At 39.0% G+C, this 14800-nt stretch overlaps 1 protein-coding gene across 4 annotated transcripts in view; it reads right to left on the reverse strand.

Moving 5' to 3' along the window:
- The window catches only part of frmpd3 (FERM and PDZ domain containing 3), a 96248-nt gene that overhangs the window by 40023 nt on the left and 41425 nt on the right, over positions 1–14800 (reverse strand). For 3 of the 4 annotated variants that reach the window (XM_075481187.1, XM_075481188.1, XM_075481185.1), the window contains exon 3: positions 6158–6251. The exons of the other annotated variant lie outside the window; for it this stretch is intronic. The gene's annotated coding sequence lies outside the window, so the exon portion shown is untranslated. The remainder of the gene's footprint in view (positions 1–6157; positions 6252–14800) is intronic. 4 annotated transcript variants of the gene reach the window in all.

The raw sequence follows: 14800 nt of genomic DNA on the forward strand, positions 1-14800 counted from the left end.
GCTGTCAGCTGGTTTTGATCTGGTAAATGCTTCCCACTAGGAAAACCAGTCTGAGTGGTGAGTTCATCTGACTGAACTTTAAACAGGGTGTCTGGAGTCAGGTTTTAGCTGGGAATACATCGCGGTCCTGCAGCAGAACTCAACTTGTCAGAAAGAGAGATCTCCACAGAGTAAATATAGACTAAATCAATTTTATTGAAGCAACCATTGTACTGGGTCGGTTCCCACGAAAGTAACGTAGCAAAACAGTAAAGGACACTTTTGACCATAAGTCAATGTCAAACGCATCTTCATAGTATTAAAGTACATTCATCTTAGATGAAAATCTTTTGAAGAGATTTGAGTCAGGCTACAGCCTCAGAGCATGTAGCGTGTGTGTGAACAGTTACTTTTCGTTGGCATGTCTTGGACTGACTTTTGCTGGCAAGTTCTACGTTATTAATGACTGATAATCAGGATTTGCCTGTGAATCATTTTGGGAGGGATCATAAGCAGAAAAAAACAATGAAACTATACTGACAAATGATTAGCTGTCAGTGAAGCATTTCTGATAACGTGAAAATAGATTATCTGCAGAGATGTGGACTTGAGTCCAATGACTTGGACTTGAGTTGTAATTTTAATGACTTCTTACTGGACAGAGAAGATTTTGAACTCAACTTTGACTTGAGAATACTTGATATTTGACAGCAAAAAAAGCTTTAAGTATCTTTTTTTAAAGTTTCAAACACCTTATTCAAATCAACTAACTCAAAATTCAAATCATTTAGCTTTATTAATTTTCAGTCCGTTTACATTAGCTACCCAGAATTCCCAGATCCAACACAATATACAATGAAGTCACAGAATAGATGTACAAAGATTTACCGTGACTTTACTGGGTCCCAGTTAAGAAAAATGATACCTTACTTAATTTAATCTGCCTACATAAATGATCAAGTTGTTAACAAGAAGTGAACTTCAGTTTGCAAAACGTGCAGGTCGAAAAAGAAGCTACATAAAGAAACAATAAGTCAAGGCTGTCGCGGTGATTAGTGGGCAGGTAACATTAGCTCAATGGACAAGCATGTTTTCTAGCTTGCCAGTTTAATAATGGAGGCTTTTATTTCATATTTAACATTTTTTGTAGTCCTGGGTTATTAAATGCAACCACAGCAGTTTTTTTTCATTTTTTTTTTATCAAGTTCAGTAAAGTTCATAAATGTCTGCATCATAGCCTTAATCCATACCTGAATCCTGAGCTGCTGTTTACTACAAGCATTTATTGACATGAACCCTGAGATCTTTAAAGGCAGAGCAAAAGAATACCTAGAATTCTCCAGCTAGAGCATCACCATACAACCTGCTCCCTGCCAATGATAGCAGCACCTTCCGTATGCTTGTGTAGCAGGTTACATTCCGTTTAGCAGATCACAGGCAGCATTTTGCTTTTATTTAATTTATGCTGTCTTTTCTTGTCATGCCGATTCCTCTCTGGCCTTCTTCTCTCATCACAATTTGCCCAAATCTCTGTGAAATTGGTGAGAGACACTGGCTTCTGTCCTCCAGCAGTCACCAAGAGGTAAAAGTGGCACTGTTATTGTTGGACACAGCTAGAATAAAATGTCAAATGCTTTCACCGCTCAAAGTTAAGGTTTTTGGTTGTGCTACTGGCATTTGAGTTGGTCAGTCTCTTTTTCATTCAATTCCTTGCCTAGTTTCACTTCAAAGTGTGAAATGGCTATTATACAGATGCATGTTATAGCTACTACCTCCCAAACAGGATGCTTTTTGGGTCTGAAATTTCTCCACAGAATTAATTTCAACCCCTGGTTCCAGCAAACAAAACAAACAGGGCTGAGGAATTGACTGCGTTGGAAAAGGTTTCTTTGGTGCTGCTTAGTTTGGCTACAACCTGCAAAATAATTCCATAGAGCCTCCTCACTTAGTGCTAATTAGCAGATGCCATCTTGCTTTAATGCTAAACTGTGATGTGACTTGTTGCACTTATAAGTGATAAACATCAGCTTGTCAGCATCAATAGCACATTATCTGGGAAGCGAAAGCATTTTACAAGAAAAACTACTACTACTCACTGAACAATTTCTTTCTTTATGTCTAAAGAAAACTCCCAGAGAACGTCATGAATTGAGTGACTGTAACTGGTGTTATGTGGTGGAGGTGCATAATGTGTTAAAATTACGAAAAAGAACATTTGAGGATTTCCTTGGGCTTTGGTGACAACACCGCTGCTTCAGTGAACTACAGTAGATTCATACATTCAAGAGAGCAGACACTACAATTTTTGGTGCCTAAACCTAACCAAGTAATTACTTGTGTCACAGCCACTGCTGTGACGCCTGGTCCTTGACTCACCTGTGTTCCATCTTCCGTTGATTGCCCCATTAGTTTAAGTACCTGGGCTATGTTCGAAACCGCATACTACATACTACATACTACATATTACATACTACATACTACATACTTGCATACGGCATACTCATCGATCAGACAGTATGCAGAGCGTTTACCCACAATGCATTTCACTCCTGCCCGAGCCGAAATCAGCCGGCCTGAAGCTGATTTCGCTTAAGCTCTAAACTTTGTAAACTTTAGCAACATTTGAAACATTTTCAGGTAAGAAAGTAGTCGTTTAGATCCTCAACGTGTTGAAAATCTGACAAAATACCGGCTATTTACAATTTTGTTCTGACGAAATCGGCGCTACTAAAGCTAGTCGTAGTGAGCAACGCACTTCCGGTTATTTTCACAAAAATAAAATACCCGTTGACTTTTGTCATAGGGAAAGCCATTACGATACAATTGGTGCTTTTGTTTTGAAAACAGGAAGTGAACCTACCCTCGTTGTAGCTAGCTTGAAACTGCCGTTTTGATAGGAAATGACGATCGGCAACATCACGTTACGTTGCATCTTGGGTAGTTTGAGAATAAGTAGTAACCACAGATTCTATAATAGTACAGATACGCCACTCACGGTGCATTTCCGGTTTCCAACGAGGCGATTTTGGTTGCAGTTCCACCCTTTTTCCACGTGGGGCGCTCAATTTTGGAGACCAGAATGAATGGAGTCCTATGGAGCTATACGCCCTTTCGTGCCCTTATCTCAAGATATAATTTTTTCTCTAGTAATTCGGATGTTGTTTTCGAAAGAGGATGTTTAGAAAATACCCATGGCTGAGTTTTAGATTTTTAGAGCCACTCATTTGCTTAAAAAAAGGATTTGAAGTGTATATGACGTCATACATAGCTTACGACCGGAGATGCCGCTTTACGGCAACAATCCTGCTTGTTGTTGGTCTCAAAGGCAGCAGCGTTTTCAAGGAAGAGCTGTAGTAAGAGAGAATGTGTGGTAACATCACAGATTCTTAGGCTGTGGTAACATAAGCGGAAAAAGTCCATCTTAATTCTGTTGTCGCTTGGTATGGAGCCAGCCGTCAAGCGATGCCTCTGGTCGTAATTCTGGTCGACCAGCTGTCATTAGCACAATGCTAGCGCGTGGTGGACAACAAGAAGCCAACCTGTAAGAAATCAAAGGGATATATGTACTCGTTCAGTAGATTTTTGACTTGAAACCCATGTTGAGCTCTCAGAAACTACATTCAAACCTGAGCGCTCTTGAAGAGACTTAGGTGAAACTGACCATTTGTAGCATCTAGCTCCATTGGGCCCCATTCATTCTGGTCTCCACCGACGCCCCCAGTGGAATTCTGGTGTAACTGCAGCCAAAAAGCCGGTACAATGGGGCTTAATAGAGAGTGGCAAGGCTGTTCGTTATAATGGCTGTGGTAGTAACCTCATGATGCATACCACAGCCATTATAACGAACAGCCTTGCCACTCTGTATTAAGCCCCATTGTACCGGCTTTTTGGCTGCAGTTCCACCAGAATTCCACTGGGGGCGTCGGTGGAGACCAGAATGAATGGGGCCCAATGGAGCTAGATGCTACAAATGGTCAGTTTCACCTAAGTCTCCTCAAGAGCGCTCAGATTTGAATGTAGTTTCTGAGAGCTCAACATGGGTTTCAAGTAAAAAATCTACTGAACGAGTATATATATCCCTTTGATTTCTTACAGGTTGGCTTCTTGTTGTCCACAACACGCTAGCATTGTGCTAATGACAGCTGGTCGACCAGCTATGTATGACGTCATATACACTTCAAATCCTTTTTTTAAGCAAATGAGTGGCTCTAAAAATCTAAAACTCAGCCATGGGTATTTTCTAAACACCCTCTTTCGAAAACAACATTCGAATTACTAGAGAAAAAATTATATCTTGAGATAAGGGCACGAAAGGGCGTATAGCTCCATAGGACTCCATTCATTCTGGTCTCCAAAATTGGGCGCCCCACGTGGAAAGAGGGTGGAACTGCAACTAAAATCGCCTCGTTGGAAACCGGAAATGCACCGTGAGTGGCGTATCTGTCCTATTATAGAATCTGTGTGCATACCCAACATTTCGGCGAATTTAGTATGCATCCGGGAACTTAAAAAAAGTTAAAGTTAGTATGAGTAGTAGGAGTAATAGGAGAAGTATGCGGTTTCGAACACAGCTCTGGTCTTCTCTGCCATTCTTCGCTAGTGTGTTCATGTTTTTGTTATGCTTGTTTGGTTAATAACCCTGGACCTTAACCTTTAGTGTTTCTGTGGATTATTTTCAGTTCTTGGATTTCCACCGTTTTTTGTTCCGATCCTGACTTTTCTGCTCAAAAGGCCAGGTTTCTCTCTGTGAGAGTTTTTTGTTTACAAATAAACTTTGTTCAAACTAAAGACTTGCTTCTCCTGACTCTGTGGCCGCACCGGGGTCCGCTCTTCAATAAAGTGTGACAACTTGTCTAAATCTAACCAATCACAGACTGAGCTACATTAGAAAGCTCCACTTGTTACATTGAGAATGCTAGTAAAAACTTAGGCTTTATGTGAAGCAGGCTCAGGGAACACAAAGGTTCATTCATTTTTTCCTAATTTCAATTTCAAGTTCAAATTTTAATAGCTCCCAGAGATGTTGTCAGTGTAGATCTTGCTCTCCGTAAGCTTGCTCATGAGATGTACAGGAAACGTTTTGATTGTAATCTTCCCTGCTACTGACCCATGTTGAAAAGTGAGGTGAAATTTGTGGCAGTGATTCAGCACAGAGGAGGTCTTAACAAGCATAAGTGGCAACCTCGCCAGGACAATAAGTGGGTCCATGATTTAATTATAACACTGAAGCAATCTGGATATACAGTACACAAAATGTTTTTAATGTTTTTGAACATTGTGTTTCATATGCTAATTAAGTGTTGCCTCTTCTGCTAAATCCAGTGTTGCTGAACTGTACTAATACAGTTACTAATGGATGTCAGAAAACCATTTCAAATTTAAATATTTTAGACAAAAATGGAAAGACATCAATAATCCTGATGGCATTAGAATGGCATTTATAATACATTTCCATATGATTAATTATGACTGCTGTAAATTTGATAACTGTTTTGACTACAGACTTTTCACCCTTTAACGTTATTATAGTCCCTCATCCTGTTATGGCAGTGGCCACTAGCTGATGCACCTGGTTGTCACAGTGAAGCCCCCACTCTGCATCGGTCCTCTGCTCACTGGCATGGAATCAATACAGGATTGCAGATGTGAGCAAAAGCTGCAGGGGACGTGCGCACACAAACGCACTACTGCTGTGCATCTGTTCACACCTTTACTGCAATATCGTAAAATAAGAGGGTTCCTTCAGAGCCCACAGTGTCTGAAAGGATTTATTTGAAGGAAGACAGCAAGACCTAAAAGGTTAGAGGGTAACACACTGCTGTTAATGACTAATTTTAAATGGATTATTATAGCATGATTAGTCATTGAGAGAGAGGTTATGAATTTAAGCAAAATGTAGCTTTTGTCTGAGCCTAATTGATAACGGATTTGGCTTTTCATCCTTGTAGAAGTAGGCTCTTTTTGCTTTTATTAGGTTAAACTGACAGGAAAGGAAATCTGAGAAATCTGTTCTGTATGATCCACATTCTGTCTGACAGTCATCTTAGCTTTGGATTAGGTATTGGATTAGATCTATGCTACTATATGAACAATCTTAAAGCGTGATGTTAACACATGGCTTCCTAAGGAACCATGTACAGCTTCGATATGTCGAATTGAGGGCAGCAGGTTCACTTACAATCTCTGAAAGCTGACTGATGGAAGAGAGGATCTTTCTTTAAGCAGGGAACTGCCACAAACACACACCAGCGTCAGGACTGTGGGTTGTTTATCTGTTGTGAGACAAATAAGAAAAGATAGCCTTACTTGTTATTGTCAGAGAATGCCAAACAACCCACTTATGCTCTCCTGCAGTTTCAGACCATTAAATGTCCATTTGTGATTATTTCAGAAATCAAGCAAAATGGGAAGTAGTACATGCCGTTAAATCTAGTCAATGATATCAGAGGTTTGATACCAGAAAACTTGTAATAAGCATGTTTGTCCACGTGGCTGTAGCAAGTTCCAGTGTGGAATTAATATACCTTAAAACCTTTGTACGATACAAGCATTCCTGTGGGGGATGTTTTTCTGGGTAAGGACCAGATGTGGGAAGTCTACACAAAGGAAAGGGACTGAAATTGCCTAATTTACAACCACCTTTGGCCTATGAAAGCTTTTGGGAGTGGATTTAGCAGACATTTAACAGACATTTGCCATAAACTTGAGAGATGCATCGACAACTTCAACTGAACAAACAAAGAACCCTTTTTGGAGAAATGGGAGACTAACCCATTCCCTATCTTATCTGGACCAATAAATCGAAGTTGACATTTTACCCTCATTCCCCCCAGATAAGAGAACCAGATACCTAAATTGAACTGGAAATGACTTTACTTAGATTCACTTTCAGCCAAATCTTAAAACTGTAGTAAATGTGTTTGATATCTTTGTACAAGTTCTTTCAGGTTCTCAGAGAAGTCACGAGGTGCATGTAAAGACGATTTTCATGATCGTAACTGAAAATATGACGAAGAAATGATCTTGTTGGAGAATCGACTAACCCGCCTATGGAACCACATTGCCCCCTAGTGGTCTGTAGTGTTGAATAGTTAAATCCACACGGAGTCAGTAAACTGGACAAGTTATATGCAGTAATCCAACTGTTAAACAATGTCCCTTCTGTATCTTTTTGTAATCCATTGTTAACACAGGAAAATAACATTGTTTGGTTCGCTATTCATATGTCAAAACTTTACAGATATTCATCTGAATTTTGAGACTCATAATCATCGTTTATGTCATGTTATATGTTATTTTATGTTTTTATATCATAAGTCTATGTTATATCTTTAATCCGCATATCTTAACAAGTTGTGGTGTTTTCAGAATCATCGAGACAAATGTTTTATGAGACGGAAGAAATAGAGAAACAGAGTTTCTTTGTTTTATCCAAAAATCTCTATAAACGTTAGAACAGATCGCCTTACAAATACACCTAGGCAGACGTCATAACTGTTTCAGGCATATCATTGGCTGAAAGTGTAGCGTAAGCCTACGTCACGCCCCGCCTCCGCGAGTCAAACCACGGAACCCGCGACCCATCTACTTGGGATTCTTCCCTTTTGAAGATGACAGAGCAGAAAGAGTAAAACATGGAGTAAAGCCATACATCCATGAGCCAGATAAACGAGACAGAAGATAAGGGAATGAAGAACAAGTCTTCAGAATGATGCGGAGAGGATGAACGATGCAGAAGAAGATGAAAAGACTGAGACAGGATAGAAAGATGAGGAAGAAGAAGAAAATCCGAACAAAGATAGAAACAGAATGAAGTAGTCTGAAGAAACACGCTTTCTGTGTTTTTGTTCGTCCCTCGTCATCCATGTCTTTTTACGTTGCACGTTTTAACCACCGCTGCTGCACGCCATCATATAGTTTTCCTACCAAGAAAGCCAGTGTCAAGTAACCTTTTGTTAACATTTTGTGAACTTCAGTTCACCTCATCAGAGTGGTCAGCAACCGACCAACTCTGACACTTGGACGATTTTGTCATTCTGTCCTTGATACCAGCAAGTTCCCGTTTCCCGGTGGAAAGAAACAACCGCCCAGGCAACTGCAAAGTCCACGAAAGTCATTCACAACCAAGGAAGGTCCTGAGAGCGGAACCGAGAGAAATCCACTCGAACCCCGCGTGGCTACTACCTGCTGTGTTCCGAGTTGTCCAAACAGGACTTCAGTAAAGTAAGGTCGACCCGTTTTTCATCTTACAGACGGTTAGATGGGTGTGTCGAGACTTTCACTATTAGAATGATAAATGAATCCAAGACGTCAGTCTTTAGCTTCAAATAGTAAGCCAACCTAAACTATTTGAGTATCTCTCCATTCCCCATATTTTATTTTCAATTCACTAAGTGTTGTATATAATCACCCATATTCAACGCATCTCCTGTTTGTTTTAAGGTTCATGTCTTTGGTCATTTCGTTTTAATAAATAGTTCATTTATCTATATATATGTGTAATCACAGCTTGTGTTGTATGCTTTCTTTACGTAATGTCTGTCAAACCAAACGAGAATTCACGAAAGTAGCGAGATATGAGACTGATTATTAATTGAAACATTAACTTAACATACCAGAATCGTAAGACTCTATGTTTTTCCTTCATTGAAGGTGGTGCCCTACATCAGAGATTAATTAAGGGTATTGAGACAGTGAGAACTTCTGGTAAATCCTTATATTTGATCAAGTAACGCTACATGGCCCATATCTAGTAGTGTCACAGTGTTGTTTTCTGTCGGGCAGCCTCATGTGACGCGAGGGGATTCTTGATGTATGAATATGTGAATGTGTAAACTGTAACCATGTCAACGTTTTAAAGTTGTCTAACCACTTTTTTTTTTTTTTTTACGTGTAGACCTAGGTATTCACATTAATTCCAACCCTAACCATGAAAGTTGAGCGTCTATCCTGAACAATTTATGGGTTGGTGCTGGAAAAATGTTAGAAATTACAAGTGAGACAGTTGGCAAAATCGTGGAAGTTGAGCAGGAAGTGTCCCAAACTAGCAGTCTTCAGCACAAGTGTGTTCAGTCTTCCGTAGACTAACGCCTTCCATCCGTCTTCCATTCAGTCCTTCATCCTTTTAAGCATTTGCGATAAGTGTGTCTAGCCTTTGGCTATGAAGATATTCTGCATTATCACACTTCCCAATCAGCACTCCAGCAGATAAATCCTGCATCCCATCGTGTGTTTCACTTCATCATCAATTACAAATTTTGTACTCATCATTACTCTTTGCATCAAACAGTTAAAAGGACTTCCTAAAAGTTGAGAAGGAATATCTCATTTTATTCATAAAGCTCTACTGCTGAAGCTTCGAAACTGCTTCACATCTCTTCTCTCATTGAAGTGTTGGAAAGATAGTCCTTGATCTAGTAATTGCTTTACCTTAGATATTCCCTTTGTATGCATAAATGGCAGAATTGGTTTTAGGTACTATACATCCTATAAATGGAATGAATTAAGAACTGCTTTTATATTTGAGACACATATTTCTCTTATTAAGTTTAATACTTTATTATCTCATAACATTTTTCAATTAACTGTTTGTATTGTTGTGTCTGCTATTTGGCTTCTTGTAAATGTTTGTTGCTCCCAGGTCTCTTAAATATTAGACTGCATCTAAATGAGGCTTCATTGATTAAGAGTAAATTAGAAAGAAAAAAAAAAGAAAAAGGAAAGCAATCCTTTAAAAAACTGTAAAATGTGTTTTTGTACTTGGGCGCGAAACACAGCACACACGTTTTATGCTGCCTATATAATAGTGGTTCCTAAGATGCCCTGACTTTGATTTATCTCCCTGCAGTCATAATGCATTACACACTGACGCAGCCAGTAAATGACCACGAAAAAAAAACAGTTTACTGGAGTCCGCTAACGTAATCTGCATCATGATGTACTGCAGAGAAGCAAAGGAAAGTGCTGCAAACATTAGTTTATGTTTTGGAGCTGTGATCCAGGTGTGATATTCTGATTCTCCAGAGTTGGAATGGAAGCGTTTTATTGTAAATTTACTGATGAGAAGACCAAATCTGACATTAGGGTACACAGAAAACCAGCAATTCAGAGGTATCATTGTCCATTAAATGTAAGTAATCCTGAGCAGAGTTGAATTAGCTTGTCACTATTTTAGAGCAGCATCAGAGTCTGTTGGGCTAAACATAATCATAAAACTTGAATGTAAAATATGACACAGCCTTGACAGATTGATGTTTTAGCTGATTTTGTCTGTAACTTAGTTACAACTAATACTTCCATGAATTAAGGTATTTCTCCGACATTCTTTCATGTTATTATGAGACATGAAAATTCTATTCTTCATCCTTGACCAAAGATTTTTACACTCGGGGTAAATATTAGGGTCCTAAAACTATTTGATCTGTCATATTTTTTTTACTGTATGTAAAATATTTCCAATTCAACAGATTCCACAGTTATCAACTTAATTAAACTCAACATTCAAGCAGATACTGTGTTGTAGCAAAAGCTTTTGTATCTAAGGCCTGACGACCTTTTCATCCTCAGTTTACCCACACATCCATGTTCTCACACTGTGTGTAAATAGGAGACTTGCGGCACACATATACACAACCTAGAGCGGCACTGCACACCAACAGGAAACTTTTCAGACCAGTCAGGAGGGAAGTGGCTGGTTAAATTTTTTGTTTAATTTATTCTCTGTCTGGCACCTGAATTATTGGTGCTCTATGGCCTGAACCAGCATAGCTAACTTATCACAGCTGGTCTGAGTCTCTGGAGGCAATTCATTCTCTTTATGCCCCCATGTTGTTAGTTGTTTGCTGTCTTTATTTCCTGGATGCAGTTTTTTTTAACAATACCACTTTAGTACTTTTATTATGTTTCCCTGACTCTGCTCATTCACACCGCTGCAGGTCTGTTTTTGTGAGTAGGAGTATGTTAAGAGACTTCAGTTTGTAGATCTTCTTCCCATATCCTTTCAGGCTGTGACAGCTTTTGGGTTGTAATGTGTTGACGCGTTGTGTTACCTAACGGCCAAGGATATAGCTGTTAGACATAGTGGATAAACCCATATGGCTTTGCACTGCTGGAAAGTTCTGTTGACATACACCGAGGTGAAAATGGTGACTGATCTAATTCCCACATTCAGGTGGCTAGTTTCTGTGTTCACCAAGTCAAAATGAAAAGATTATAAATGATTCAAGAAAAAAATAGGAGTAGGGAGCTCATGCTAGTCATCCTCATAAACATTCATGTGTTTTTTATGTAAATTGAATTTTTTCTCAAATAACAGAGCTGAGGAGGACAAAGTTAGCTTAACCCTAAAAGCCGCAATAGACACATTAGTGGGAGATACCGCTGGTTGCAATAAACTGTTTATGAAGTGTTTATTCACACAAATCATTGAATCGTGCTGTTGATGTTTCATCGCATATGTTTTAAAGAGAGACAGGGTGAAATACTCTGCTTCTGTTGACACCAACTGGGCTCACTGGTGATTCTCATACTTGTCAATCTCAAACGTTTCAAGAGCAGGAGCTGCTTCTACCACAAAGCCTTATTAGAGTTTTAAACCACTGTGGACTCTTAAGGCAGACGTGTTTGTGCAGGAATTCTGAAGGCTTTTTAACTTAAAGTGAAAAGAACACTTACAAAGAAATGGACAAGAGTAGGAAAAAACTTTCATGTAAATACTTAGAACAAGAAGGAGCACATGTATTTTCACTGAGGCACATTCAATAATCCACAGATAACAATAGTTTGTGGTTGGCTTGTTTAAAGTATGTATAAAGATTTGCGTCAGCAACATATTTCACTTATCAACAGCACTGACATGTCTTTTTATTTGCTGAAATGGGAAAAAAATATAATCTGACAAGAATTAAGGATTTAAGAGGAGGGAGGGATTTCTGTTTTTTGCTGACAACAACTATGCTATTCAAGACAGCACATCTCTAAACCATAGTCAGATCACCGCCAAAATATTGTTAGTCCAAGAAAATATTTCAGTTACTTAATTTCATGGGTACTCATGAAGAAGATGCAGAATTATTCAAAATAATTTGAGACCAGAGTTATAAGACAATTGGTTGTGTAACAGTTCAAGAGCTTTCAATGTCACTGTAGAAGTAGACAACCTCTGCAGTATGTTGACTTTAAGTGATTCTTTTTTATTGCTTTCATCCTCCACACAATCTCCACAGTATAGATGTTTTAATTTTCCTTATTAGAACCTGTTCTTCAATAGATCTAATAGATTCTTTTGTCTGTATGTCTGCCTTCTAAAAGGGAATTTGTTCAAGTCAAGTGAATTTGATTTACTTCAGGATCAGTCAACTGATTGTTGAAGGTGCTAAGCCACATTAGTACAAGCTTTGCTTTGTTGGATTTCAAAAGAGTTCAAGAGAGAATGATAGACCTTCACTCCTCTTTATTGAATTAGGTGGTAACATTGTTTAGAAGGCTCCTTACCTGTGTGCCTCCTCATTTGAGCAACCTTTCTCACTCTCTTGCGCCTCATTTTTCTCTCTCCTTCATTTAAATTTCATTTTCCTTCTGTCCTCCACCCAGCATTTGATTCGAATATTCCACAAACAGAAAATAGCCATCTGTCCTTTTCAGTCTCCATTTTCCTTCCTCACATCCTCCCTTCTTTCTGGCGACACATATGAAATGCTTATTTGTGCTGTGCAAACAACATCTGTGTGCATCTTCAGGTCTCTGCCTCCTCCTGGGGTTATTCCTGTGACAAACACATCCTCAACTCTGTGACCCTCTAGAAGCCTGATACATCTGATACTGGGGGGATAAAATTGTCCAATATTGTCCATTTTATCCTGAACAATAAACTGGAGTAAATAGAGTTGTCCACATTGTGGAGAAAAATCAGATATAGAGCATCTGATTACCTATAAATTTGAGGCTTTGCCATGTTTAATTAATGGGCAGCATATTGTACACATTATCTATATCAACACTACACCCACTAGCATGGCATCTGCAGTGTTACTATGGTAACATCATGGGACGTCTCATGGTAGTCATTATTAGTAATTATAGCTCCGTAGCTCATTTACCTAAACATTGATTTTTAACCTTGAAAGGAAAATAAAGAAAACCAGACCAGCAGACATTTCTGGAGTGTTGGTGTGTGTATGTGTGAAGAGCCGTCTCTTCTTGCTGAGACGGCTCTGGCCCCTCCTGTACACTGCTTCTATGTTGGCAGACCACTCCAGTTTATTATCCAGCACCACCTCCAGGTATTTGCAGGTCTGAACAGTCTCTATCTCCCCTCCATCAATGCAGACTGACTGGGGGGTTTTAGATATCCTGAAGTCCACCACCAGCTATTTGGTCTTGGTGGTGTTCAGGAGCAAACAGTTATTTTTGGTCCAGTCAGTAAAGGCCTCCACAAGGTCCCTGTACTCCTTCTCCTGTCCACCATGCACACATGCCACAACAGCTGTATCATCAGAATACTTCTGCATGAGGCAGGATTCTGAGTTGTACCTGAAGTCCGATGTGTACAGGGTGAAAAGAAAATGAGCCAAAACAGTACCCTGCGGAGCCCCAGTAATGCATTCCAGTGTTCCGGAAACACATCTCCCCATCCTGACATGTTGGTTTCTCTTTGTCTTAGCAAGTAGCCATTCTTCACACTACCTGGCAGGTGAGCAGTTGGTTTGAGTACACAGTGAGTTGAGGAAAGAGAGATATAACTATTTATAGTGAGAGCTCTGCTGTCAGTACAGAAGTTTTACTAATTATAAATCCCTGATTCTTTAGATTCGGGACAAAACACTTTCTGAAAAACCTTTTTTGAAAATTTACACTATATTGATTAAAGTTATATATTTATGTAGATAAAGATATGTGCTATTTAACCATGTAAAGGTGCAGGCTGGAGGTTAAAAAAAATTTCTAACAAATTCACATGTTTACCTTAAAAACTGGATTTGTGTCAACTCCGTCAGACACACTAAAAGTATATAATTATATCATTATAATAGCCCAACAAGAATCTTAAGTTCTGATGGATGTTGTAATAGTGTTTAGTTACTCTGATATGCAATCAAATATAATATATAAACTGAAGGCTTAATTTCACACTATTATGAATACACAAATTTCTAAAAAATTGCATTTTCAAACTCTATCTTTTATTTTGCCACTAAAGAAAACAAATCCTTAAGTGAATAACACACAAGAGGATGTAGATCTGATGATCCTTTATTACTTAAACAACAAAAACGGAAAAAAAGTATTAGTTTTTCCCCTCAAAAAATTACAAAAAAATAGATCTGACGGTGCTGATGAAGATCTGACGGTGTTGACGGGAAACTGACGGAGTTGACAAAATTGCATTTCTGATTAAGGAACAAATGCTTTTTTAAACAGATGGAAGTGACAAAATATTAATAAATAACAACTCCTTGTCTTATACTGAACATATTTTTAATTCAACTGTAATAAACAAACTGTAAATACACCATTTCAAATGATAACAAATTGCCCTGTTTCCAACACTATAACTATCGCCATTTTAAGTGAGCCATGTTACTCCCACCATTTACCAGCATTTCACTGAATATCTTAGCTTTGAAATTCAGAGCCTAGGCAAAAGATATCCACGAGCAACCTGTAATCCAAGGACACAACAAGTTGGGCGGAGGCAGTGGCGGACCACAAACCCCGCTTGGATGAGGGGGGAGACCAACCTGCCGATATGGCCCCATCAAAGTACCGGACAGAGCCACCCAAGTGGGTCTGGTTCCGAGGTTTTTAAAGACTCTCGTTGTCT

The sequence above is a fragment of the Odontesthes bonariensis genome, chromosome 13 (genome assembly GCF_027942865.1).
Source record: "Odontesthes bonariensis isolate fOdoBon6 chromosome 13, fOdoBon6.hap1, whole genome shotgun sequence".
NCBI lineage: Eukaryota > Metazoa > Chordata > Actinopteri > Atheriniformes > Atherinopsidae > Odontesthes > Odontesthes bonariensis.